The sequence below is a fragment of the Pseudophryne corroboree genome, chromosome 10 (assembly GCF_028390025.1).
Source record: "Pseudophryne corroboree isolate aPseCor3 chromosome 10, aPseCor3.hap2, whole genome shotgun sequence".
NCBI lineage: Eukaryota > Metazoa > Chordata > Amphibia > Anura > Myobatrachidae > Pseudophryne > Pseudophryne corroboree.
In genome coordinates this window covers 155274655-155301109 of record NC_086453.1, presented here as the reverse complement: position 1 = coordinate 155301109, position 26455 = coordinate 155274655, and the positions used below count along the sequence as shown (strand labels likewise).

The following is a 26455-nucleotide window of genomic DNA, read 5'->3' as shown; positions in this document are numbered from 1 at the left end:
ACCTGGTTCCGGACACTGCGTGAGCATTATCGGGGGCGACTACCGGAGTGGGTACCGGAGCTGGAACCGGAACTACTGAAGCCAGGGAAACCTGAATTTGATCCAGCCTGCCGGATAGTTCTTGGAGATACCGCATCACCTGGTTTTGCGCCGCTTCCTGACTCTGAACACGGGAAACCAGATCTTGGATGGCACTCGCTTCTGGGTTCCGATTCCCCGGGTCCATGGCGCCTGTGTATACTATCACTGACCTGGTCGGAGGGTGTTGTGGACTCAGGGCTTCTTCCGGTGACCGGGAAGAGGAACCGCTACTAAGTCGCAGTAGAGATGGCCGGATGTAGGTCTTCCTCATACAGGATGAAGACGGTAAGCAGGAAGCACGGAGGAATGCTTGAAGGTCTCCTGGAAAACAAGACTTGTAAAAGTGCTGAGTGCTGAGGTACAGAGGTGCTGGTGATATTGAGGTGCTGGAGGCACAGAGGTGCTGGAGGCACAGAGGTGCTGGAGGCACAGAGGTGCGTAGAGGCGCTCGGGCACTGAGGCACGGAGGTGCGTGATGGCGCTCGGGCGCTTGGAGGCACGGAGGTGCTGAGGCACGGAGGTGCTGAGGCACTGAGGTGCTGAGACGCTGAGGCACTGAGGTGCTGGAGGCAAAGAGGTGCGTAGAGGCGCTCAGGCGGCGGTATGCGCCCGCTGCCTTATCAGCGCCTCTGTTGTTAGGTAGAGCACTGATGAGCTGGCTTACTTATGAACGTTCGGTGTGACCAAACGTTCGTCTCTTCTACCTTCTCCCTCTTCGGCGGCCGGACCCGGCACTGCGCTGTCTTTGCAGTTGCTCCTTTTTTTTTTTTTGTTCCTTAGTCAAAATACTTTATTGTCTCCAGTGTGTACAACAACAATCTGCACATGCGCCAGCCAAACTCCCGAACTGCACGCTGGGAGTTACTGGACGGCGCAGAAGCGGACGCCCATTATGGGAGGACGCGTATTAACAGAGGGGTGTGGTAACGCGCTCCCATAACGTACACGGCAGAGTTAGTAAATTACCTACCAGTAAATCCGTTTCTCTTAGTCCGTAGAGGATACTGAGAATCCATTTAGTACCATGGGGGTATAGATGGGTCCACTAGGTACTTGGGCACTTTAAGAATTTGATAGTGCGCTGGCTCCTCCCTCCATGCCCCTCCTACCAGACTCAGTCTAGGAAACTGTGCCCGATGAAAAGGTTAAATGCACAATTAACCCACAAAGAGCCCTTCAAGGGAGACACAGAGATAGCCTGGAGCCAGCACACAGCGCACTTACTGTTAATGCCAAGCTTAGGCGGGTCGCAGACAAAGTACCCAGAATGGGGACTTAGTACACTTGTAAGCACTCCCCCCCCCCCCCCCCTCCTGCTATGACCCCCTGGTACCGCTGAGGTAATCTGGAGTCTCTCCGGAGGAGCTGCACGTACCTGTCAGCCAGCGTCTGTGTCCACGGCAGAGTGAAAATGGCGCTGGTGAGCTGCTGGATCCGCTCATAGTGAAGCCCCGCCCCGTCAATGGCACGTGGTCTTCCCGCTTTTTTATACTGGCTGAGGTAATTTTAAGTGCTTAAAATGGAGTCAGTCGCCTTTTAAGTCTTTAATGCCAGTCTGGGTACTGTGTACACCCGTAGTATACTTAGACTCAGTTCGCTCCCTCAGAAGCGGTGCATTCGCACTGTGTCTGGAGACTCCGCCGCCCCCATAGAAGCCATGCATCTCTGTACCATCATGCCACCATAATGGCCGGCGACCCGCTAACCGGGACGCCGGCTTAGTACTCACCACTCTTCTATCTTCTGGCTCTGCTAGGGGTGGCAGCGTGCTGCTGGAATGTACGCTTGCCGTGGTGGGGCGTGCAAATAGTTCCCTCAGCAGCTAGTGTCCCGTCAGCGGGGATCATGACCATTAACCCTTCAAGAGGTTGGGCCGTCCCCGTCCCCCCACCTGGTGCCATCCAGTCCTGCCTGAAAATAACACATAAAATTTATGCAGAAAACTCTTCAGGAGCTTCCATGCAACGTGACCAGCTCCTCCGGGCACGTTTTCTAAACAGAGTCTGGTAGGAGGGGCATGGAGGGAGGAGCCAGCGCACACTATAAATTTCTTAAAGTGCCCAAGGCTCTTAGTGGACCCATCTATACCCCCATGGTACTATATGGATTACCAGTATCCTCTAGGATGTAAGAGAAAGGTACAATTATATAATTGAAGACAGAAGAAACAGACAGCAGAACTAGCATAAGTCACATACAATGCAAAAATCTATTTTTATTTGCAGTGTGCATTAAATTTAACTACCCAGCTAAGGGAGCTATGGGTATATTTACAAAAATTTACATTTTAAAACCACTTTATGAATCTTCAAAATAGATTGAAATTGATTCCTTTTAAGTTTCTTAACTTTTTGAAAAATCCTTTATTTACTAAAAATCGATGTGGATTCATGTTAAGGGCAGAAACCAAAATGGAAAAGAAACCTGGTGCTTGTAGACAATTAACAACTCCATAAATAGCAGCTGCTCGGTAGGGGGAAAACTCTACCCGAATACTAACAAAAACAAACATACACAGAAGATAGAGCAGCGCTTTTGGAAGAGTTTTCCTTTTCATACTCTCAAATTAAAAAGTATAAATAACAATATATAGTTCATAACACACCGGCCAGCATGATCACACATAAATACAAAATTAAGAAGTCAGAGTCAATAATTTAAAAAGATAAAAAGTCCATACACCTAGTGGCGATAGGGGGTCATTCCGAGTTGATTGCTAGCTGCCGTTGTTCGCAGCACATCGATCAGGCTAAAAATCTGCATTTCTGTGCATGCGTATGCACCGCAATGCGCACGCGCGACATACGGGTACAAAGGCCTTTGTGGTTTTGCCTTGAGAAAGGAACCTTGTGTTTTCCGAAACGCGTTGGAAACATCCCCCCAGTTGGACACATCCCCCCAGTTGGACGGTCTTACCATCATCTGAACCAGAGGAGTGATACCTGCCGGAGTGAGGACTTTAAGATCTGGGAGCAAATGTAGGGCAAGTCCGGACTTCCCTGCATAAATTATCACCTGTAGCTCCCCTACGTATATCCTCGGTAGGACTCCTTCCTTATTATCACATAATGCCTGGTGTGATATTTTATTAGTTTCATGGTATTTAGGTTATTAAAGTGTGCATTTGTTTACATATTTTACTACAATATGCTATGTCAGCAATTGGGTAGCGCCACATTCAATACTCAACCTACGTATTTCTATATTCACTGAAGTGGGGTAGGGTAGCCCATCTATGTGTTGAAAGGATAGCTTATACCCAAGTGAAGCGCTATAGGTACACTGTCACCCCAAATACATGGTTTTGCACAGGTTCTAGCGACGTTTTCATTCGCACTGGCGCCGCAAGAAGATTGACAGGAAAGGGGCATTTCTGGGTGTCAAAAATATATATATACTTGGCGCCTGCTCCTTAGACCACTGGCAAACATACACCTGGGACTGGGCTGCAGCTTCCTAATCAGGGCTATTGCAAACACCCTTTGTAGCAAGCAAACTAAAATATTAAAACCAAAGTTTTGGGTGTCAACTAACCGTTTTCAGGGAGTGCTTAGAAAAACGCAGGCGTGCCAGGGAAAACGCAGGCGTGGCTGGGTGAATGCTGGGCGGGTGTGTGACGTCAAAAGCCAACCCTCCAACGTTAGAATCAATGCATACGAAGAGTAAGTACAGGGCTGGTCTTGTTTTGCACAAAATGTTTTTGCAGGTGCTCTGCTGCACAGGCGTTCGCACTTCTGCAAAGCGAAAATACACTCCCCAGTGGGCGGCGACAATGCATTTGCACGGCTGCTAAAAACTGCTAGCGAGCGATCAACTCGGAATGACCACCATAGTAATTCATATCTCAACTCCCATATTCAGATTGCAGGGTTCTCAGTCAATGTTGCAATCTGTATTGTTTATATGTCTTAGTTACTGTCATTTTCAACTCTGTGGCGTTTTTAGCCACTCTTATCAGTTATTTGTTAGGAAGGCAACAGACAGGGGAGAGAATATCCGTATCCCTTGCTAGGAAAAAAAGAAGAAAAACATATGGAGGACAATTGTCTCCAATATTTTATAATTATTATTATTTATTACCAGTTATTTATATTGTGCACACATTGGGGGTCATTCCGACATGTTCGCATGCAGCAACGCCGTCAGCGCAGAAAGTGATCGCAGCGGCGATCGCATGAAGACTGACAGGCGGGAGACGTTATGGGGCGTCAACTGACCGGTTTCAAGGCATGGCGAGGCGAACGCAGGCGGATCCCGGCGTTTGGAGGGCGGATGTCTGACGTCAATTCCATGACCTTCATCGCTGGATCCGTCGCACAGGGTAAGTAACACATACCCTGGTTTGTTTTTTTACAGGAAACTTTAGCATAGCAGGGCTGTACAAGCAATCACAGCCCTGCTATGCTAAAATACACTCCCCCATAGGCGGCGTCAAGTTGATCGTACGAGCAGCAAAAAGTTGCTACGTGCGATCAACTCGGAATGACCCCCATATTCCGCAACGCTTTACATAGAATATTTGGCCATTCACATCAGTCCCTGCCCCAGTGGCTGCTTACAATCTATATTCCCTACCACATGTACACGCACACACATTCACGATAGGGTTAATTTTTCTTGGGATCCAATTAACCTACCAGTATATTTTGGATTGCACTCCCATGTGGGGATTAGCTGCGGCTTCTCCCGTCTCCTGGTGCTTCACCTTTTTGTGGTAGCCTTATCTGGACTTTTTACCATCAACAAGCTCCTTAGGCGATTCTCTGCCTTTAGATACACTCAGCGGAATCTGCAGAGGTCATGACCACCGCATGCTGTGCAGAAGGGAGACCTGATGGTAAAAACTCCAGATAAGGAAGGGATGTTTATGTTAGGAAGGGATTTAGAGATCGATTTATGAAATCCCTTCTAAAATCAAACCTCAAATCCCCATTAAAATCCCCAGCGAAATCGAATGCGAAATCGAACAGAACTTCCTCATTACTTTCTATTGTTCAAAATGTATCACATGCACATTAATTACAGGGGATGCGCTCTCTTTAAAAAATTTTATACATTAAAAACTTAGTGATTATTATTTTTTTTTTTAAATACTTGCAGCTGAAATAGTTGACAATAAGCTTAGCCCTAATCTGCCTAAATGCCTGTCTTCCACTTTATGTGCACATATAGGGGGTAATTCAGAACTGATCGTAGATGTGCGAAAAAAATGCACATCTATGATCATTTTCTCGGACATGCTGGGGGACACACGGCATAGGGCAAGTCCGCACAGCGGTGATGCTTTTGCATGGCTCAAGTAGCCCTCTGCCTACGCAGCCTAGCTGCAAAGGCAGACACTTACCCTCCATATTTTGGGTCACAGCACCTGCGTGTGACATCACACAGCCGCCGCGACCCGCCCCAGCAACAGTCCGGACACAACTGAGTTGTCCGGACTGCACCCCTTAAATGCGGTGTCGATGCCCCGTTCCCACCCCCCTCCAGGACCTTCCACATGAGCATACCGGCGTATTCACATTGCACACTTGTGACAGTTTTTGAATTAGGCCCATAGTCAGTTGTTGCTAAAAAACAAAACAAAAAAACCTCTGCCTACTCCCTGTTTATTGCATAATCTGGGGGGGGGGGGGGGAGTGGTTTATTTAATGCACAATTATGCAATAGATGGCAACAGAGAACAAGATCTAACCTTTTTGCCAAATATTTTAATATGCCTTCTGAATAATAATATAAAAAAAAAACAAAGATACATTTTGTCATGCTCAGCAGGAGTTTTTGGATTTGATAATGGAGTCAGAAGCCTAGAGCAACAGCCATAGATAAATAACCTTTTTTGGTGGTAGGGAAACAAATTAGAACAATATAGTAACAACTAGCTGAATACCCTTGCTTTGCTACGGAATTTCAAGTATAATCACAAAGAGTTGAAAAGCCCTGGTATTTAAGCAAATTTAATACGGCTTTTAAAATATGCTCACTTGTGGTAGGATGTTGTTGAGAACTGGCAGCATCAAGGTGCCCCTCCATGAAACCGCCCGAGAACACACCAAAACAATAAATGGATTTTATTGTACAGGAATCTGTAGTCTCTGTCTTATTTTCTGAACAACTGGATATACCTAAAGATAACTGAAGTTCTGTGTTTATCACAGAATATCTGCAATTAGACATACAACAGGTCATGCTCCACCCACCACTGCCAATTTTGTGTTAGGCTGCACCTCCGTGTGGGCCTTCCCTCGATTGATGCTGTCAAAAGGCTGGCGCTGAGGAGAATAATCTGCCTCCTTCTCTGCCCCGTCCCGCCTTTGATGTTGCCCTGCACAGTGCTGTAAATGCTGAGATGACAGTCCAAGCTGCGCCTGCTGCATGTTAAGTATGAAAGGTTTGAAGGGATAGGCTAACTCTATTCCAAAGGGACCTAGGTCAGTCCAAAAGGCAAGGCCAGGAGGATCCATTCAGTTTCAGAAGTAGGAAGTGGAACATCGTTGAATAGTACCCCTTGCCTCTCTGAGCGAGAGGCACCGGCACTATCACTCCTGTGTCCAGGAGGGATTGTACCACCAAATGTAGAGTTCTTGCTTTCAATAGATCCGAAGGGATATTTGTCAAGCAAAAGTGGAGAGGGGGACATTTCTTGAAAGAGATGGCGTATCCGTGAGTGAAGAATTCCCTGACCCAGGCGTCTGAAGTTGTCTGTAACCATACCTGGGCGAACCGAAGAGGACGGCCTCCCACCCTGGGGTCCCCCAGGGGGAGGCCCGCCCCATCATGCAGCAGGCTTGTCTGGTTTGGCAGCAGGCTGACAGGCAGCCCAAGAACGTTTAGATTTGGGCTTAGAGGTTTTGGAAGTGCAAGCCTGTTTTGGGTAGGCCTGACCCTTTGCTTTACTTGGAGGGCGAAAGGAATAAAAGGTGGTACTCTTAGCCTTCGGAGCCGAAGGATAAGTACTCTGCAGACATGCAGTTTTAGCAGACGCTAAGTCAGCAACAATCTTGTTCAGATCTTCCCCAAAAAGGATGTTTCCCTTAAAAGGGATCACCTCCAAGGTCTTTTTAGAGTCCAGATCCACAGACCAGGACTGCAACCACAGAATCTGGTAAACCAGAATGGACGTAGTAGACGCTTTGGCCGCCAGCACACCGGCATCAGAGGCCGCCTCCTGAATGTAATGAGAGGCTGTGGTAATATATGAAAGACACTGTCTGGCATTATCAGAAAAATTCAGAGGTAGCTCCGCTTCAACTTCTTGAACCCAGGCTTCAATCGTTTTTGCAGCCCAGGAAGCCGCTATAGTAGGTCTATGTACAGCACCCGCAAGAGTGTAAATAGACTTCAAGCAACCCTCCACACGCTTATCTGTCGGTTCCTTCAGAGAGGTGACGGTAGTGACAGGCAGAGTAGAAGACACCACCAGACGTGCGACTTGTGAGTCCACCGGTGGTGGTGTTTCCCAATTTTTACTTAACTCTGCAGCGAGGGGATAATGAGCTATCATCTTTTTAGACAGGGAGAATTTCTTTCCTGGAGACTCCCAGGATTCCTGACGTATGTCAACTAAATGGGCAGAATGTGGCAAAACTAATTTAGTAACCTTCTGACGTTTGAACTTATCAGGTTTCTTGGATGTATCTGGAGGATCAGGTTCATCATCAATTGGAAGAATCAGTTTGATAGCCTCGAAGAGGTCAGGAACATCCACCTGTTTTGTATATTCCCCATCAGAAGCATCTGCATCAGTGTCTGATGGGTCAGGATATACGCCATCTTCATCGGATGAAGTATCCAAAACATGCATGGATTGTGAGAAAGAAATGGCCCGCTTAGATGACCCTTTGGTCCTAGGAGGGCGAGGGTCAGGCTTTTGTTTAACCAAAGTCGGATTTAACTGCTGTAACTGAGTCGACAGAGTATCCACCCATGGTGGTTTTACAACAGGGACAATATTTGATTGTATGTGATTGTACAGGTACAGGAGGTCCCACAGGGGAGCGCAAGTCTCATTACTAGCGTAGTCAGTAAATAAGAAAAAGCAGCCCAAGGTGGGTCTTGGTGTGCCACCGATGCTGCAGGCTGACCGAGGAGTACAGAACTCCCAATACCTGTACACTCAGCTGGAATATTTTCCACAGATAAATCCGCGGCGTCAGCACTGCATGATGCAGGATCAGCCACAGATCTCCTGCCCTGTGATACAGACATTATTGGAGTATGTAGCCCTAGGGCGTAACAGTACAATATAGCCAGACAGTACCTGGCAAAAAAAACCTGTGGAGTGTGATTGCTATGCAGATCACAAACAGAGGCTTTAAGTGGTATAAGGTGACTGAAATACACTGAGAAAAATACCAAACAGTATATCCTGTGAAACACTATATATATTAAATTTTATATTTATATATATATATATATATATATAGAGAGATCCAGAATATATATATATATATATTTCCAAGGACTGCCCCGGCACTCCTCCAAATAAACTGGCTGTGGTGCCCTTCCTTGTGGACATGCCAGTCCACCAACATACACCAAACTAAATCAGGTGGCACTCACAGACTTGTAGCTGGATGGAAACAAACTTCACCCCATGAAGATTTTTAAGGAAAAATAGGCTGGACTGTAACAGTAGATTTGTTTACATTTTGAGATGCCCATGCAACCGTCTGTATGTCGGCAAGACTAGTAGAATGATGAAAGAACGGCTCAGCCAACACCGCACATCTATCAAGAAGTGCCTAATTGCTACAGACACCTCAAAAGACTTTACTAACTTACCGGTCGCAAGACACTTCAAGGAAGCACATCATACTGTTAACCAGCTCAAATGTTGTATCATTGATCACATACTACAACGTGGGGGTGATCGGGACAGAATTTTGCTACAACGAGAACGACAATGGATACACAGACTTAATTGCCTTACTCCGATTGGCCTCAATGAAGATTTTCGTTTAGGTTATTTCCTGTGACATATTATAGTGACTTTTTGTTGGACTCTGCATTCCGCTGTTTGGTTTAATTTTCTTAGACACCGCCGTGTGTCCTGTCATTGATGTTCTTTGCATGCTATGTGCTGTCAGACACCGCCGTGTGTCCTGTCATTTATGTTCTTTGCATGCTATGTGCTGTCAGACACCGCCGTGGGTCTTTATATATCTAGAGACTCGATCCTGACAGGTCCCCACTTCACTAGCAGTGACACCTTTCCTTTCACCCTCGCTTTCAACATCCACCATGCAGACCCTCTCTTGCTCACTTTGTGCAGCTTATTGTCCATCTTTGGTGTTGTGTTTAGCAGTATCGGATTCCAGCTGCCTATATGGGATTCCCCAGTAGACAACATATGTTGGTCTAGTGATATTTACAGCCATACCACACTGGCAAATGTCCAATTCCGGCTGATCTTGGAAGCTAAGCAGTGTTGGGCCCAGTCAGTACCAGTATCGGTGACGATCTGGGAATACTGGGTGCTGTACATCACTCACTTAATACCACAAGGCAGCGGACATTGTGCATTCTGTGGGTTTTCTCCCCAATAGGGCAGTTTGGATTCTTTTTGCACATATATTCTTATTTATATTGATTGCCGTAACAAGTGGGCATTGCTTTGCAGTAGGGTGTTTTGAGGGTTGTCCTTGTGTCACCTGCTATTATTTCTATTAGACCTGTCATTCCTTCCTTCCTGCTTTTTGCACCCTGCACTTTCTAGCCAGCACTTTCAGGGAACCCTGTTCTGCTGAGCTTCAGCACTATTCCTTTTACTTTTTTAAACACATCACTTAATTTCATTCACCTCTGTTTTGATATACAGCGTCCTTGCAATTCCCCTCACTATCAGCATGCCATTTACTAGTCATGCTGTTGAGACTAGAGATGAGCGGGTTCGGTTTCTCTGAATCCGAACCCGCACGAACTTCATGTTTTTTTTCACGGGTCCGAGCGACTCGGATCTTCCCGCCTTGCTCGGTTAACCCGAGCGCGCCCGAACGTCATCATGACGCTGTCGGATTCTCGCGAGGCTCGGATTCTATCGCGAGACTCGGATTCTATATAAGGAGCCGCGCGTCGCCGCCATTTTCACACGTGCATTGAGATTGATAGGGAGAGGACGTGGCTGGCGTCCTCTCCGTTTAGAATAGATTAGAGAGACACTTGATTTACTAATTTTGGGGAGCATTAGGAGTACTCAGTACAGTGCAGAGTTTTGCTGATAGTGACCACCAGTTTTATTTATAATCCGTTCTCTGCCTGAAAAAAGCGATACACAGTGACTCAGTCACATACCATATCTGTGTGCACTGCTCAGGCTCAGGCCAGTGTGCTGCATCATCTATTATCTATATATAATATTATATATATCTGATTATCTGTCTGACTGCTCAGCTCACACAGCTTATAATTGTGGGGGAGACTGGGGAGCACTACTGCAGTGCCAGTTATAGGTTATAGCAGGAGCCAGGAGTACATAATATATTATATAGTGAGTGACCACCAGACACACAGTGCAGTTTATTTAATATATCCGTTCTCTGCCTGAAAAAAGCGATACACACAGTGACTCAGTCAGTCACATACCATATCTGTGTGCACTGCTCAGGCTCAGGCCAGTGTGCTGCATCATCTATATATATTATATATCTGTCTGACTGCTCAGCTCACACAGCTTATAATTGTGGGGGAGACTGGGGAGCACTACTGCAGTGCCAGTTATAGGTTATAGCAGGAGCCAGGAGTACATAATATTATATTAAAACAGTGCACACTTTTGCTGCAGGAGTGCCACTGCCAGTGTGACTAGTGACCAGTGACCTGACCACCAGTATATATAATATTAGTAGTATACTATCTCTTTATCAACCAGTCTATATTAGCAGCAGACACAGTACAGTGCGGTAGTTCACGGCTGTGGCTACCTCTGTGTCGGCACTCGACAGCCCGTCCATAATTGTATATACCACCTAACCGTGTTTTTTTTTTCTTTCTTTATACATACATACTAGTTACGAGTATACTATCTCTTTATCAACCAGTCTATATATTAGCAGCAGACACAGTACAGTGCGGTAGTTCACGGCTGTGGCTACCTCTGTGTCGGCACTCGGCAGCCCGTCCATAATTGTATATACCACCTAACCGTGTTTTTTTTTTCTTTCTTTATACATACATACTAGTTACGAGTATACTATCTCTTTATCAACCAGTCTATATATTAGCAGCAGACACAGTACAGTGCGGTAGTTCACGGCTGTGGCTACCTCTGTGTCGGCACTCGGCAGCCCGTCCATAATTGTATACTAGTATCCAATCCATCCATCTCCATTGTTTACCTGAGGTGCCTTTTAGTTGTGCCTATTAAAATATGGAGAACAAAAATGTTGAGGTTCCAAAATTAGGGAAAGATCAAGATCCACTTCCACCTCGTGCTGAAGCTGCTGCCACTAGTCATGGCCGAGACGATGAAATGCCAGCAACGTCGTCTGCCAAGGCCGATGCCCAATGGCATAGTACAGAGCATGTCAAAACCAAAACACCAAATATCAGTAAAAAAAGGACTCCAAAACCTAAAATAAAATTGTCGGAGGAGAAGCGTAAACTTGCCAATATGCCATTTACCACACGGAGTGGCAAGGAACGGCTGAGGCCCTGGCCTATGTTCATGGCTAGTGGTTCAGCTTCACATGAGGATGGAAGCACTCAGCCTCTCGCTAGAAAACTGAAAAGACTCAAGCTGGCAAAAGCACCGCAAAGAACTGTGCATTCTTTGAAATCCCAAATCCACAAGGAGAGTCCAATTGTGTCGGTTGCGATGCCTGACCTTCCCAACACTGGACGTGAAGAGCATGCGCCTTCCACCATTTGCACGCCCCCTGCAAGTGCTGGAAGGAGCACCCGCAGTCCAGTTCCTGATAGTCAGATTGAAGATGTCAGTGTTGAAGTACACCAGGATGAGGAGGATATGGGTGTTGCTGGCGCTGGGGAGGAAATTGACCAGGAGGATTCTGATGGTGAGGTGGTTTGTTTAAGTCAGGCACCCGGGGAGACACCTGTTGTCCGTGGGAGGAATATGGCCGTTGACATGCCAGGTGAAAATACCAAAAAAATCAGCTCTTCGGTGTGGAGGTATTTCACCAGAAATGCGGACAACAGGTGTCAAGCCGTGTGTTCCCTTTGTCAAGCTGTAATAAGTAGGGGTAAGGACGTTAACCACCTCGGAACATCCTCCCTTATACGTCACCTGCAGCGCATTCATAATAAGTCAGTGACAAGTTCAAAAACTTTGGGTGACAGCGGAAGCAGTCCACTGACCAGTAAATCCCTTCCTCTTGTAACCAAGCTCACGCAAACCACCCCACCAACTCCCTCAGTGTCAATTTCCTCCTTCCCCAGGAATGCCAATAGTCCTGCAGGCCATGTCACTGGCAATTCTGACGAGTCCTCTCCTGCCTGGGATTCCTCCGATGCATCCTTGCGTGTAACGCCTACTGCTGCTGGCGCTGCTGTTGTTGCCGCTGGGAGTCGATGGTCATCCCAGAGGGGAAGTCGTAAGCCCACTTGTACTACTTCCAGTAAGCAATTGACTGTTCAACAGTCCTTTGCGAGGAAGATGAAATATCACAGCAGTCATCCTACTGCAAAGCGGATAACTGAGTCCTTGACAACTATGTTGGTGTTAGACGTGCGTCCGGTATCCGCCGTTAGTTCACAGGGAACTAGACAATTTATTGAGGCAGTGTGCCCCCGTTACCAAATACCATCTAGGTTCCACTTCTCTAGGCAGGCGATACCGAGAATGTACACGGACGTCAGAAAAAGACTCACCAGTGTCCTAAAAAATGCAGTTGTACCCAATGTCCACTTAACCACGGACATGTGGACAAGTGGAGCAGGGCAGGGTCAGGACTATATGACTGTGACAGCCCACTGGGTAGATGTATGGACTCCCGCCGCAAGAACAGCAGCGGCGGCACCAGTAGCAGCATCTCGCAAATGCCAACTCTTTCCTAGGCAGGCTACGCTTTGTATCACCGCTTTCCAGAATACGCACACAGCTGAAAACCTCTTACGGCAACTGAGGAAGATCATCGCGGAATGGCTTACCCCAATTGGACTCTCCTGTGGATTTGTGGCATCGGACAACGCCAGCAATATTGTGTGTGCATTAAATATGGGCAAATTCCAGCACGTCCCATGTTTTGCACATACCTTGAATTTGGTGGTGCAGAATTTTTTAAAAAACGACAGGGGCGTGCAAGAGATGCTGTCGGTGGCCAGAAAAATTGCGGGACACTTTCGGCGTACAGGCACCACGTACAGAAGACTGGAGCACCACCAAAAACTACTGAACCTGCCCTGCCATCATCTGAAGCAAGAAGTGGTAACGAGGTGGAATTCAACCCTCTATATGCTTCAGAGGTTGGAGGAGCAGCAAAAGGCCATTCAAGCCTATACAATTGAGCACGATATAGTAGGTGGAATGCACCTGTCTCAAGTGCAGTGGAGAATGATTTCAACGTTGTGCAAGGTTCTGATGCCCTTTGAACTTGCCACACGTGAAGTCAGTTCAGACACTGCCAGCCTGAGTCAGGTCATTCCCCTCATCAGGCTTTTGCAGAAGAAGCTGGAGGCATTGAAGAAGGAGCTAAAAGGGAGCGATTCCGCTAGGCATGTGGGACTTGTGGATGCAGCCCTTAATTCGCTTAACAAGGATTCACGGGTGGTCAATCTGTTGAAATCAGAGCACTACATTTTGGCCACCGTGCTCGATCCTAGATTTAAAGCCTACCTTGGATCTCTCTTTCCGGCAGACACAGGTCTGCTGGGGTTGAAAGACCTGCTGGTGACAAAATTGTCAAGTCAAGCGGAACGCGACCTGTCAACATCTCCTCCTTCACATTCTCCCGCAACTGGGGGTGCGAGGAAAAGGCTCAGAATTCCGAGCCCACCCGCTGGCGGTGATGCAGGGCAGTCTGGAGCGACTGCTGATGCTGACATCTGGTCCGGACTGAAGGACCTGACAACGATTACGGACATGTCGTCTACTGTCACTGCATATGATTCTCTCAACATTGATAGAATGGTGGAGGATTATATGAGTGACCGCATCCAAGTAGGCACGTCACACAGTCCGTACTTATACTGGCAGGAAAAAGAGGCAATTTGGAGGCCCTTGCACAAACTGGCTTTATTCTACCTAAGTTGCCCTCCCACAAGTGTGAACTCCGAAAGAGTGTTTAGTGCCGCCGCTCACCTTGTCAGCAATCGGCGTACGAGGTTACATCCAGAAAATGTGGAGAAGATGATGTTCATTAAAATTAATTATAATCAATTCCTCCGCGGAGACATTGACCAGCAGCAATTGCCTCCACAAAGTACACAGGGAGCTGAGATGGTGGATTCCAGTGGAGACGAATTGATAATCTGTGAGGAGGGGGATGTACACGGTGATATATCGGAGGGTGAAGATGAGGTGGACATCTTGCCTCTGTAGAGCCAGTTTGTGCAAGGAGAGATTAATTGCTTCTTTTTTGGGGGGGGTCCAAACCAACCCGTCATATCAGTCACAGTCGTGTGGCAGACCCTGTCACTGAAATGATGGGTTGGTTAAAGTGTGCATGTCCTGTTTTGTTTATACAACATAAGGGTGGGTGGGAGGGCCCAAGGACAATTCCATCTTGCACCTCTTTTTTCTTTTCTTTTTCTTTGCATCATGTGCTGATTGGGGAGGGTTTTTTGGAAGGGACATCCTGCGTGACACTGCAGTGCCACTCCTAGATGGGCCCGGTGTTTGTGTCGGCCACTAGGGTCGCTAATCTTACTCACACAGTCAGCTACCTCATTGCGCCTCTTTTTTTCTTTGCGTCATGTGCTGTTTGGGGAGGGTTTTTTTGGAAGGGACATCCTGCGTGACACTGCAGTGCCACTCCTAGATGGGCCCGGTGTTTGTGTCGGCCACTAGGGTCGCTAATCTTACTCACACAGCTACCTCATTGCGCCTCTTTTTTCTTTGCGTCATGTGCTGTTTGGGGAGGGTTTTTTGGAAGGGACATCCTGCGTGACACTGCAGTGCCACTCCTAGATGGGCCCGGTGTTTGTGTCGGCCACTAGGGTCGCTAATCTTACTCACACAGCTACCTCATTGCGCCTCTTTTTTTCTTTGCGTCATGTGCTGTTTGGGAGGGTTTTTTGGAAGGGCCATCCTGCGTGACACTGCAGTGCCACTCCTAGATGGGCCCGGGTGTTTGTGTCGGCCACTAGGGTCGCTAATCTTACTCACACAGCTACCTCATTGCGCCTCTTTTTTCTTTGCGTCATGTGCTGTTTGGGGAGGGTTTTTTGGAAGGGACATCCTGCGTGACACTGCAGTGCCACTCCTAGATGGGCCCGGTGTTTGTGTCGGCCACTAGGGTCGCTAATCTTACTCACACAGCTACCTCATTGCGCTCTCTTTTTTTCTTTGCGTCATGTGCTGTTGGGGAGGGTTTTTTGGAAGGCCATCCTGCGTGACACTGCAGTGCCACTCCTAGATGGGCCCGGTGTTTGTGTCGGCCACTAGGGTCGCTTATCTTACTCACACAGCGACCTCGGTGCAAATTTTAGGACTAAAATAATATTGTGAGGTGTGAGGTATTCAGAATAGACTGAAAATGAGTGTAAATTATGGTTTTTGAGGTTAATAATACTTTGGGATCAAAATGACCCCCAAATTCTATGATTTAAGCTGTTTTTTAGTGTTTTTTGAAAAAAACACCCGAATCCAAAACACACCCGAATCCGACAAAAAAAATTCGGTGAGGTTTTGCCAAAACGCGTTCGAACCCAAAACACGGCCGCGGAACCGAACCCAAAACCAAAACACAAAACCCGAAAAATTTCAGGCGCTCATCTCTAGTTGAGACCACTCGCCGCACGTTTTGCCGCGCTCCGGAGCCGTTGCTATGCATGACACCGGGTTTGCTTAGCTTAGTTACCAGTGTCATGGAATGGGAGGAGACAGCAGGGGATGCATTAGACATGCCCGGACTTGTCTCAGCCCACGTCCTGATGCTGCTGGGTTGATTGTGGAGCATTTGAGGCTTATATTTCGTGTTCTGACAACAGTGCGGTTAGCCCCTGAGAAAGACCAGTCGGTTTGAAACAGCTGTCGGCTGTGTTTGCTGTATTTGCTGTACTTCACCATGCCGTTTGGTTAAGGAATAAATCCTGCTTTTCTTTCATCTACACGTGAGTGTTGGCTTGTCTACTTTTTCTGCATCGCTGGAGAAGTGTTTTATATTTATTGCTGCCTTGCACCACCATTTTTTGCTTTATATACATAGGCTTTGAGTGCGGGTCGTGATTTTATATTTATATTTATATATATATATATATATATATATATATATATATGCACAAGACAATAGTACAGCGCCACTTGTGAAATGAAAGTCTCAGTAAGGCTATGCAAACGTTAAAAGTTTCACCACACAAAAATACTAAAAGCCCATTTTCCCTTATAAAAAGGTGTCAGCCAAACCCTAAAAATACAACAATGGTATAATGTTGTTAAAAATGCATAAAACAGGGGGGGGGGGGGGGGGGGGGGGGGATAGTGATAACGGCGACTAATGTGGCTAAAGACCGCGTTTTACAAAATGTGTTTTTTTTTTAAATTGAAAGCCAAAAATATATAAAAGCAAAACGTTTTTAATTCATGAGAGTAAAAAATGTTTGAAGTAAAAACAAAGATTTCATATAAAACAAAGTACAAAAACATAAAAGGATACAGGGTATGGAAAATAAGAGTTTACTTACCGATAATTCTATTTCTCGTAGTCCGTAGTGGATGCTGGGGACTCCGTAAGGACCATGGGGAATAGCGGCTCCGCAGGGAGACTGGGCACAAAAGTAAAAGCTTTAGGACTACCTGGTTGCACTGGCTCCTCCCCCTATGACCCTCCTCCAAGCCTCAGTTAGGATACTGTGCCGGACGAGCGTACACAATAAGGAAGGATATTGAATCCCGGGTAAGACTCATACCAGCCACACAATCACACCGTACAACCTGTGATCTGAACCCAGTTAACAGCATGATAACAGAGGAGCCTCCGAAAAGATGGCTCACAACAATAATAACCCGATTTTTGTAACAATAACTATGTACAAGTATTGCAGACAATCCGCACTTGGGATGGGCGCCCAGCATCCACTACGGACTACGAGAAATAGAATTATCGGTAAGTAAATTCTTATTTTCTCTAACGTCCTAAGTGGATGCTGGGGACTCCGTAAAGACCATGGGGATTATACCAAAGCTCCCAAACGGACGGGAGAGTGCGGATGACTCTGCAGCACCGAATGAGAGAACTCCAGGTCCTCCTCAGCCAGGGTATCAAATTTGTAGAATTTAGCAAACGTGTTTGCCCCTGACCAAGTAGCTGCTCGGCAAAGTTGTAAAGCCGAGACCCCTCGGGCAGCCGCCCAAGATGAGCCCACTTTCCTTGTGGAATGGGCTTTTACAGATTTTGGCTGTGGCAGGCCTGCCACAGAATGTGCAAGCTGAATTGTACTACAAATCCAACGAGCAATAGTCTGCTTAGAAGCAGGAGCACCCAGCTTGTTGGGTGCATACAGGATAAATAGCGAGTCAGATTTTCTGACTCCAGCCGTCCTGGAAACATATATTTTCAGGGCCCTGACTACATCCAGCAACTTGGAGTCCTCCAAGTCCCTAGTAGCCGCAGGCACCACAATAGGCTGGTTCAAGTGAAATGCTGAAACCACCTTAGGGAGAAATTGAGGACGAGTCCTCAATTCTGCCCTGTCCGTATGAAAAATTAGGTAAGGGCTTTTATAGGATAAAGCCGCCAATTCTGAGACACGCCTGGCTGAAGCCAGGGTTAACAGCATTACCACCTTCCATGTGAGATATTTTAAGTCCACAGTGGAAAGTGGTTCAAACCAATGTGATTTTAGGAATCCCAAAACTACATTTAGATCCCAAGGTGCCACTGGAGGCACAAAAGGAGTTTGTATATGCAATACCCCCTTGACAAACGTCTGTACTTCAGGAACTGAAGCCAGTTCTTTTTGGAAGAAAATCGACAGGGCCGAAATCTGAACCTTAATGGACCCTAATTTTTAGGCCCATAGACAGTCCTGTTTGTAGGAAATGCAGGAAACGACCCAGTTGAAATTCCTCTGTAGGGGCCTTCCTGGCCTCGCACCACGCAACATATTTACGCCAAATACGGTGATAATGTTGTACGGTTACATCCTTCCTGGCTTTGATCAGGGTAGGGATGACTTCATCCGGAATGCCTTTTTCCTTCAGGATCCGGCGTTCAACCGCCATGCCGTCAAACGCAGCCGCGGTAAGTCTTGGAAGAGACAGGGTCCCTGCTGGAGCAGGTCCTTTCTTAGAGGTAGAGGCCACGGGTCCTCTGTGAGCATCTCTTGAAGTTCCGGGTACCAAGTCCTTCTTGGCCAATCCAGAGCCACGAGTATAGTCCTTACTCCTCTCCTTCTTATGATCCTCAGTACCTTGGGTATGAGAGGCAGAGGAGGGAACACATACACTGACTGGTACACCCATGGTGTTACCAGAGCGTCCACAGCTATTGCCTGAGGGTCCCTTGACCTGGTGCAATATCTGTCTAGTTTTTTGTTGAGGCGGGACGCCATCATGTCCACCTTTGGTTTTTCCCAACGGTTCACAATCATGTGGAAGACTTCTGGGTGAAGTCCCCACTCCCCCGGGTGGAGGTCGTGTCTGCTGAGGAAGTCTGCTTCCCAGTTGTCCACACCCGGAATGAACACTGCTGACAGTGCTATCACATGATTTTCTGCCCAGCGAAGAATCCTTGCAACTTCTGTCATTGCCCTCCTGCTTCTTGTGCCGCCCTGTCTGTTTACGTGGGCGACTGCCGTGATGTTGTCCGACTGGATCAGCACCAGCTGACCTTGAAGCAGAGGTCTTGCTAGGCTCAGAGCATTGTAGATGGCTCTTAGCTCCAGGATATTTATGTGAAGTGATGTCTCCAGGCTTGACCACAAGCCCTGGAAATTTCTTCCCTGTGTGACTGCTCCCCAGCCTCTCAGGCTGGCATCCGTGGTCACCAGGACCCAGTCCTGAATGCCGAATCTGCGGCCCTCTAGAAGATGAGCACTCTGCAACCACCACAGGAGAGACACCCTTGTCCTTGGAGACAGGGTTATCCGCTGATGCATCTGAAGATGCGATCCGGACCATTTGTCCAGCAGATCCCACTGAAAAGTTCTTGCGTGGAATCTGCCGAATGGAATCGCTTCGTAAGAAGCCACCATTTTTCCCAGGACCCTTGTGCATTGATGCACTGACACTTGGCCTGGTTTTAGGAGGTTCCTGACTAGCTCGGATAACTCCCTGGCTTTCTCCTCCGGGAGAAACACCTTTTTCTGGACTGTGTCCAGAATCATCCCTAGGAACAGCAGATGTGTCGTCGGAATCAGCTGCGATTTTGGAATATTTAGAATCCACCCGTGCTGTCGTAGCACTACTTGAGATAGTGCTACTCCGACCTCTAACTGTTCCCTGGACCTTGCCCTTATCAGGAGATCGTCCAAGTAAGGGATAATTAAGACGCCTTTTCTTCGAAGAAGAATCATCATTTCGGCCATTACCTTGGTAAAGACCCGGGGTGCCGTGGACAATCCAAACGGCAGCGTCTGAAACTGATAGTGACAGTTCTGTACCACAAACCTGAGGTACCCTTGGTGAGAAGGGCAAATTGGGACATGGAGGTAAGCATCCTTGATGTCCAGAGACACCATATAGTCCCCTTCTTCAGGTTCGCTATCACTGCTCTGAGTGATTCCATCTTGAATTTGAACCTTTGTATGTAAGTGTTCAAGGATTTCAGATTTAAAATAGATCTCACCGAGCCGTCCGGCTTCGGTACCACAAACAGCGTGGAATAATACCCCTTTCCCTGTTGTAGGAGGGGTACCTTGATTATCACCTGCTGGGAATACAGCTTGTGAATGGCTTCCAATACCGCCTCCCTGTCGGAGGGAGATGTTGGTAAAGCAGACTTCAGGAACCGGCGAGGGGGAGACGTCTCGAATTCCAATTTGTACCCCTGAGATACTACCTGCAGGATCCAGGGGTCCACTTGCGAGTGAGCCCACTGCGCGCTGAAATTTTTGAGACGACCCCCCACCGTACCTGAGTCCGCTTGTAAGGCCCCAGCGTCATGCTGAGGACTTGGCAGAAGCGGGGGAGGGCTTCTGTTCCTGGGAAGAGGCTGCCTGCTGCTGTCTTTTTCCCATTCCTCTGCCCTGGGGCAGATATGAGTGGCCTTTTGCCCGCTTGCCCTTATGGGGACGAAAGGATTGAGCCTGAAAAGACGGTGTCTTTTTCTGCTGAGAGGTGACCTGGGGTAAAAAGGTGGATTTCCCAGCCGTTGCTGTGGCCACCAGGTCCGATAGACCGACCCCAAATAACTCCTCCCCTTTATATGGCAATACTTCCATATGCCGTTTGGAATCCGCATCACCTGACCACTGTCGCATCCATAACCCTCTTCTGGCAGAAATGGACAGCGCACTTACTCTTGATGCCAGAGGGCAAATATCCCTCTGTGCATCTCGCATATATAGAAATGCATCCTTTAAATGCTCTATAGTCAATAATATACTGTCCCTGTCCAGGGTATCAATATTTTCAGTCAGGGAATCCGACCAAGCCACCCCAGCACTGCACATCCAGGCTGAGGCGATTGCTGGTCTCAGTATAACACCAGTATGTGTGTATATACTTTTTAGGATATTTTCCAGCTTCCTATCAGCTGGCTCCTTGAGGGCGGCCGTATCCGGAGACGGTAGTGCCACCTGTTTAGACAAGCGTGTGAGCGCTTTATCTACCCTAGGGGGTGTTTCCCAACGCGCCCTAACCTCTGGCGGGAAAGGGTATAATGCCAATAATTTTTTTAGAAATTAGCAGTTTTTTATCGGGGGAAACCCACGCTTCATCACACACCTCATTTAATTCATCTGATTCAGGAAAAACTACGGGTAGTTTTTTCACACCCCACATAATACCCTTTTTTGTGGTACTTGTAGTATCAGAAATGTTCAAAACCTCCTTCATTGCCGTGATCATATAACGTGTGGCCCTACTGGAAAATACGTTTGTTTCCTCACCGTCGACACTGGAGTCTGTGTCCGTGTCTGGGTCTGTGTCGACCATCTGAGGTAACGGGCGCTTTAGAGCCCCTGACGGTGTTTGAGATGCCTGGACAGGTATTAACTGTTTTTCCGGCTGTCTCATGTCGTCAACAGTCTTTTGTAAAGTGCTGACGCTATCACGTAATTCCTTCCATACGACCATCCAGTCAGGTGTCGACTCCCTAGGGGGTGACATCACTATTACAGGCAATTGCTCCGCCTCCATACCATTTTCCTCCTCATACATGTCGACACAACGTACCGACACACAGCACACACACACAGGGAATGCTCTGATAGAGGACAGGACCCCACTAGCCCTTTGGGGAGACAGAGGGAGAGTTTGCCAGCACACACCAGAGCGCTATATATATACAGGGATAACCTTATATAAGTGTTTTTCCCTTATATAGCTGCTGTATTATTAATCTGCCAAATTTAGTGCCCCCCCTCTCTTGTTTTACCCTGTTTCTGTAGTGCAGGACTGCAGGGGAGAGCCAGGGAGCTTCCCTCCAACGGAGCTGTGAGGGAAAATGGCGCTTGTGTGCTGAGGAGATAGGCTCCGCCCCCTTTTCGGCGGCCTTTCTCTCGCTTTTTTAAGGAAAAACTGGCAGGGGTTAAATACATCCATATAGCCCAGGAGCTATATGTGATGTATTTTTAGCCATCTAAGGTATTTTTATTGCGTCTCAGGTCGCCCCCCCCCAGCGCCCTGCACCCTCAGTGACCGGAGTGTGAAGTGTGCTGAGAGCAATGGCGCACAGCTGCGGTGCTGTGCGCTACCTTATTGAAGACAGGACGTCTTCTGCCGCCGATTTCCCGGACCTCTTCAGTCTTCTGGCTCTGTAAGGGGGTCGGCGGCGCGGCTCTGGGACCCATCCATGGCTGGGCCTGTGATCATCCCTCTGGAGCTAATGTCCAGTAGCCTAAGAAGCCCAATCCACTCTGCACGCAGTTGAGTTCGCTTCTTCTCCCCTTAGTCCCTCGGTGCAGTGAGCCTGTTGCCAGCAGGTCTCACTGAAAATAAAAAACCTAAAACTAAACTTTTCACTAAGCAGCTCAGGAGAGCCACCTAGTGTGCACCCTTCTCGTTCGGGCACAAAAATCTAACTGACGCTTGGAGGAGGGTCATAGGGGGAGGAGCCAGTGCACACCAGGTAGTCCTAAAGCTTTTACTTTTGGGCTCAGTCTCCTGCGGAGCCGCTATTCCCCATGGTCCTTACGGAGTCCCCAGCATCCACTTAGGACGTTAGAGAAATGAACTTAGCTTGAGAAACACTGGGTGGTCCGTACAGGCCCAACGCGTTTCGTCTCAGACTTCTTCAAGGGGTAGGGACAGAATGAAGCTGTATGTCTATTTATACCCATATCACTTAGGTATGAGGTGATGACATCATAATGGATCATGTGACATGATCTGACAATAAGCACTGACAGAACGTACAAAGCTCATTTTAAAACACATTTTAAAACATATCAGGGGTGGGATCCTCATCTGGCATGTCCATTATTGGTGAAATCGAGTTAGAAACAGTGTAAATAACGTTTAAAAACGTCCAGAATGCGAACAGGAGTCATTTCCGCCACACTTCCGGTGACGGAGGACTCCGTTCATCACTTCCGGCAGCGATCGCGCATGCGCCCGCGGCGGCTCCCGGCTTCCTGGATCTCAATTCGCATGCGCCCACGGGTGTTCTGTGTTGCTCATACAGAGGGATGTTTTGTCTCTTCCAGCTCACTCGGGGAGAGTCCATTTTACGTGGGTTTCTTGCCATATATTTCAATGAGGCTGCTGCGGCCATCTTTAAGTAGTCATGCAGACATTCCCAGAACACTGGCAACTCGGTTCCCATGGCAACATGTTGCATAGATGGAATAATAGAAAACAAATGATAGAATCACCATACTATAATATAAATATTCAACTACATGCATAGTTTTCATGGCTGCAGTTAAAAGTAGACACAGTCATAATAAAAAATAGACATAAGTAATTTAATATATTTGAAAGTGCCAGTGCAGTGAAAGTGAATAACTTTAAGTGTCATATCATTAGAAGTGACATTGGGCTCATCTCGATAGTGATGCCCGTGAGGGAATTAACAATATAAAAAATATAATATATAATATAATATATATAGACAGGTGCAAGGGAACGGGAGTGTGTAAATGGTAATCCAACGTGTTAGAATTAATGCAGAAATTATTACAAACAATAAAACTGCACTGGACTAGCAATACTACATAAAGCTATGTATGTATACAGATATAACAATGCACAGTAAACACTGGATGTATATCACAAAATACTTGTACTAAATATTCCTGTAGTTATGCACTTGTTCTTAACTAACACTGTCTAAACGACATGTAGAATACTTAAGTGTCCTGTAAATGCACAGCGCTGATGAGGTAAGCGGCTTTACAGAGGAGACAGTGCCCAGCAGTCCCAGAATCAGCGCAGCTCTGTGTAATAGCACCCAAACGTTGAGAGAGAAAGAGAGAGAGAGATGCAGCTCCAGGGTGGGAACATCTGCTGTAGATGGCGCCTGGTGCTGAGGGAGGGGCTACAGGTCAGTGACTTATCCCCTCTGCTGGACTTCACCACCGGGTACTATGGAGCCTGTACTAAACGGATTTTAGTAAATCCGACCTGTGCTCCTTGCCCTGATGGATATAGTGGGGTCCCTGCATGGCCACAGTGTCCACGCCAGCGGCGCAGTCCGTCTCTGTAGACCACGACCGGATTGCGATTTCGGAGGGTCCTGCCTGGGGGACCCTCTTACCTCCTCCATATCGTGTGGCCACGCGATCCAGGAGAGCAGCGGCGGTATGTGTGCCTGATGAGACTGGAGCGCCTCCGCTGTAAGTACCCGCCAACCAGGGCGCGGGAGTATACAGTGCCGCTGGGGTAGTCGAGGGAGCCGCAGCATGATATGTCAGCATGACATTTAGCACCAAGTGCCTACGTTGCGGCCCTTGAAGTCTTCTTTCTTGTCAGAAAAGCTCTTTTCAGGGATGCCTAACGCAGCCCTCCCTGTTAGCTGCCTGCACTGCAGGCACCAACTTACAAACTGAGCTCCAGTGCCTGGAGGCGGGGAATAGAGGAGGCGGTGCAGTTCATCCTGGGAACAGTCAAAGCTTTAGCCTGTTGGTGCCTCGGATCAAGATCCAACTCTACACCCGATGTTATTCCCTGTGGATTACCAGTGTACCCCGCTGCAGAAAGATAAATATTTTTGCACAACACTTAAGGTCACTGGGAGAGCTGTCGGTACCTATTACACCGACTATAAATGCAATTTAATGCATTTAAGAGTCAAAACATCTATCTTTCCTTTTCTCCTACTGCTCTCTGAGAGGTTCAGGAATGTTTAGTTCAAGTGACAGGTTAACCTCTGATAATTGAGACACTATCCTCTCCTGACTGGAAATAGGTTGGTTAAGTACTTATACCTGAAATTAATAATATATATATATATATATATATATATATATATATATATATATATATATATATATATATATATATATATCATATACCACTGACTCATCACGAAATCTCCTGAACCATAAGACTGGACTTCCTTGCCAGTGGCAGAGTAGTCCATTATTCAAATAGGGGAGCCACAACCAGCGATGTTTGACAGTGTTTAGGGGTGGCAGTTGGTGTGGCTCCCCTATTTGAATAATGGACTGCTCTGCAACTGCCACTGGCAAGGAAGTCCAGGAACACAGCATTGTGTCCTCACCCTTCCGCGACTTAGTATCTCCGGCACCATGCATTCTTTATAGCCATAGCTGGGTGGGCTGTCTTAACTCTCCTCTGTGAGGGAGGAATTCCCAATAGTCATCTCACCCCTTTGTGGGTGGAATTTTAAAAAATCCCTTCTTAGTGGGTGCCTACGTCACAAAGGCAAGCTACTGTCCAAATTTCAAGTTCCTAGTCCTTGTGGTTCAGGAGATTTTGTGGTAAGCGGTATTTGCCTTTTATAGATATATAATAAGAATTTACTTACCGATAATTCTATTTCTCGGAGTCCGTAGTGGATGCTGGGGTTCCTGAAAGGACCATGGGGAATAGCGGCTCCGCAGGAGACAGGGCACAAAAAAGTAAAGCTTTACTAGGTCAGGTGGTGTGCACTGGCTCCTCCCCCTATGACCCTCCTCCAGACTCCAGTTAGGTACTGTGCCCGGACGAGCATACACAATAAGGGAGGCATTTTGAATCCCGGGTAAGACTCATACCAGCCACACCAATCACACCGTACAACTTGTGATCTAAACCCAGTTAACAGTATGACAACAGAAAGGGCCTCTTAAAGATGGCTCCTTAACAATAACCCGAATTAGTTAACAATAACTATGTACAAGTATTGCAGATAATCCGCACTTGGGATGGGCGCCCAGCATCCACTACGGACTCCGAGAAATAGAATTATCGGTAAGTAAATTCTTATTTTCTCTATCGTCCTAAGTGGATGCTGGGGTTCCTGAAAGGACCATGGGGATTATACCAAAGCTCCCAAACGGGCGGGAGAGTGCGGATGACTCTGCAGCACCGAATGAGAGAACTCCAGGTCCTCCTTTGCCAGGGTATCAAATTTGTAAAATTTTACCAACGTGTTCTCCCCCGACCACGTAGCTGCTCGGCAGAGTTGTAATGCCGAGACCCCTCGGGCAGCCGCCCAAGATGAGCCCACCTTCCTTGTGGAGTGGGCTTTTACAGTTTTAGGCTGTGGCAGGCCTGCCACAGAATGTGCAAGTTGAATTGTGTTACAAATCCAACGAGCAATCGACTGCTTAGAAGCAGGTGCGCCCAACTTGTTGGGTGCATACAATATAAACAGCGAGTCAGATTTTCTGACTCCAGCCGTCCTTGCAATGTATATTTTTAAGGCTCTGACAACGTCCAACAACTTGGAGTCCTCCAAGTCGCTAGTGGCCGCAGGCACCACAATAGGTTGGTTCAGATGAAATGCTGATACCACTTTAGGGAGAAAATGCGGACGAGTCCGCAGTTCTGCCCTATCCGAATGGAAGATTAGATAAGGACTTTTATAAGATAAAGCCGCCAATTCAGATACTCTCCTGGCAGAGGCCAGGGCTAGTAACATAGTCACTTTCAATGTGAGATATTTCAAATCCACCTTTTTCAATGGTTCAAACCAATGGGATTTGAGGA

General features: G+C 47.3%; 1 protein-coding gene and 1 pseudogene across 1 annotated transcript in view; one reads left to right on the top strand and one right to left on the bottom strand.

Moving 5' to 3' along the window:
- The window catches only part of KASH5 (KASH domain containing 5), a 1087213-nt gene that overhangs the window by 927447 nt on the left and 133311 nt on the right, over positions 1-26455 (bottom strand). The gene's annotated exons all lie outside the window — the stretch shown is intronic.
- Positions 9447-9566, top strand: LOC134968060 (5S ribosomal RNA; annotated as a pseudogene).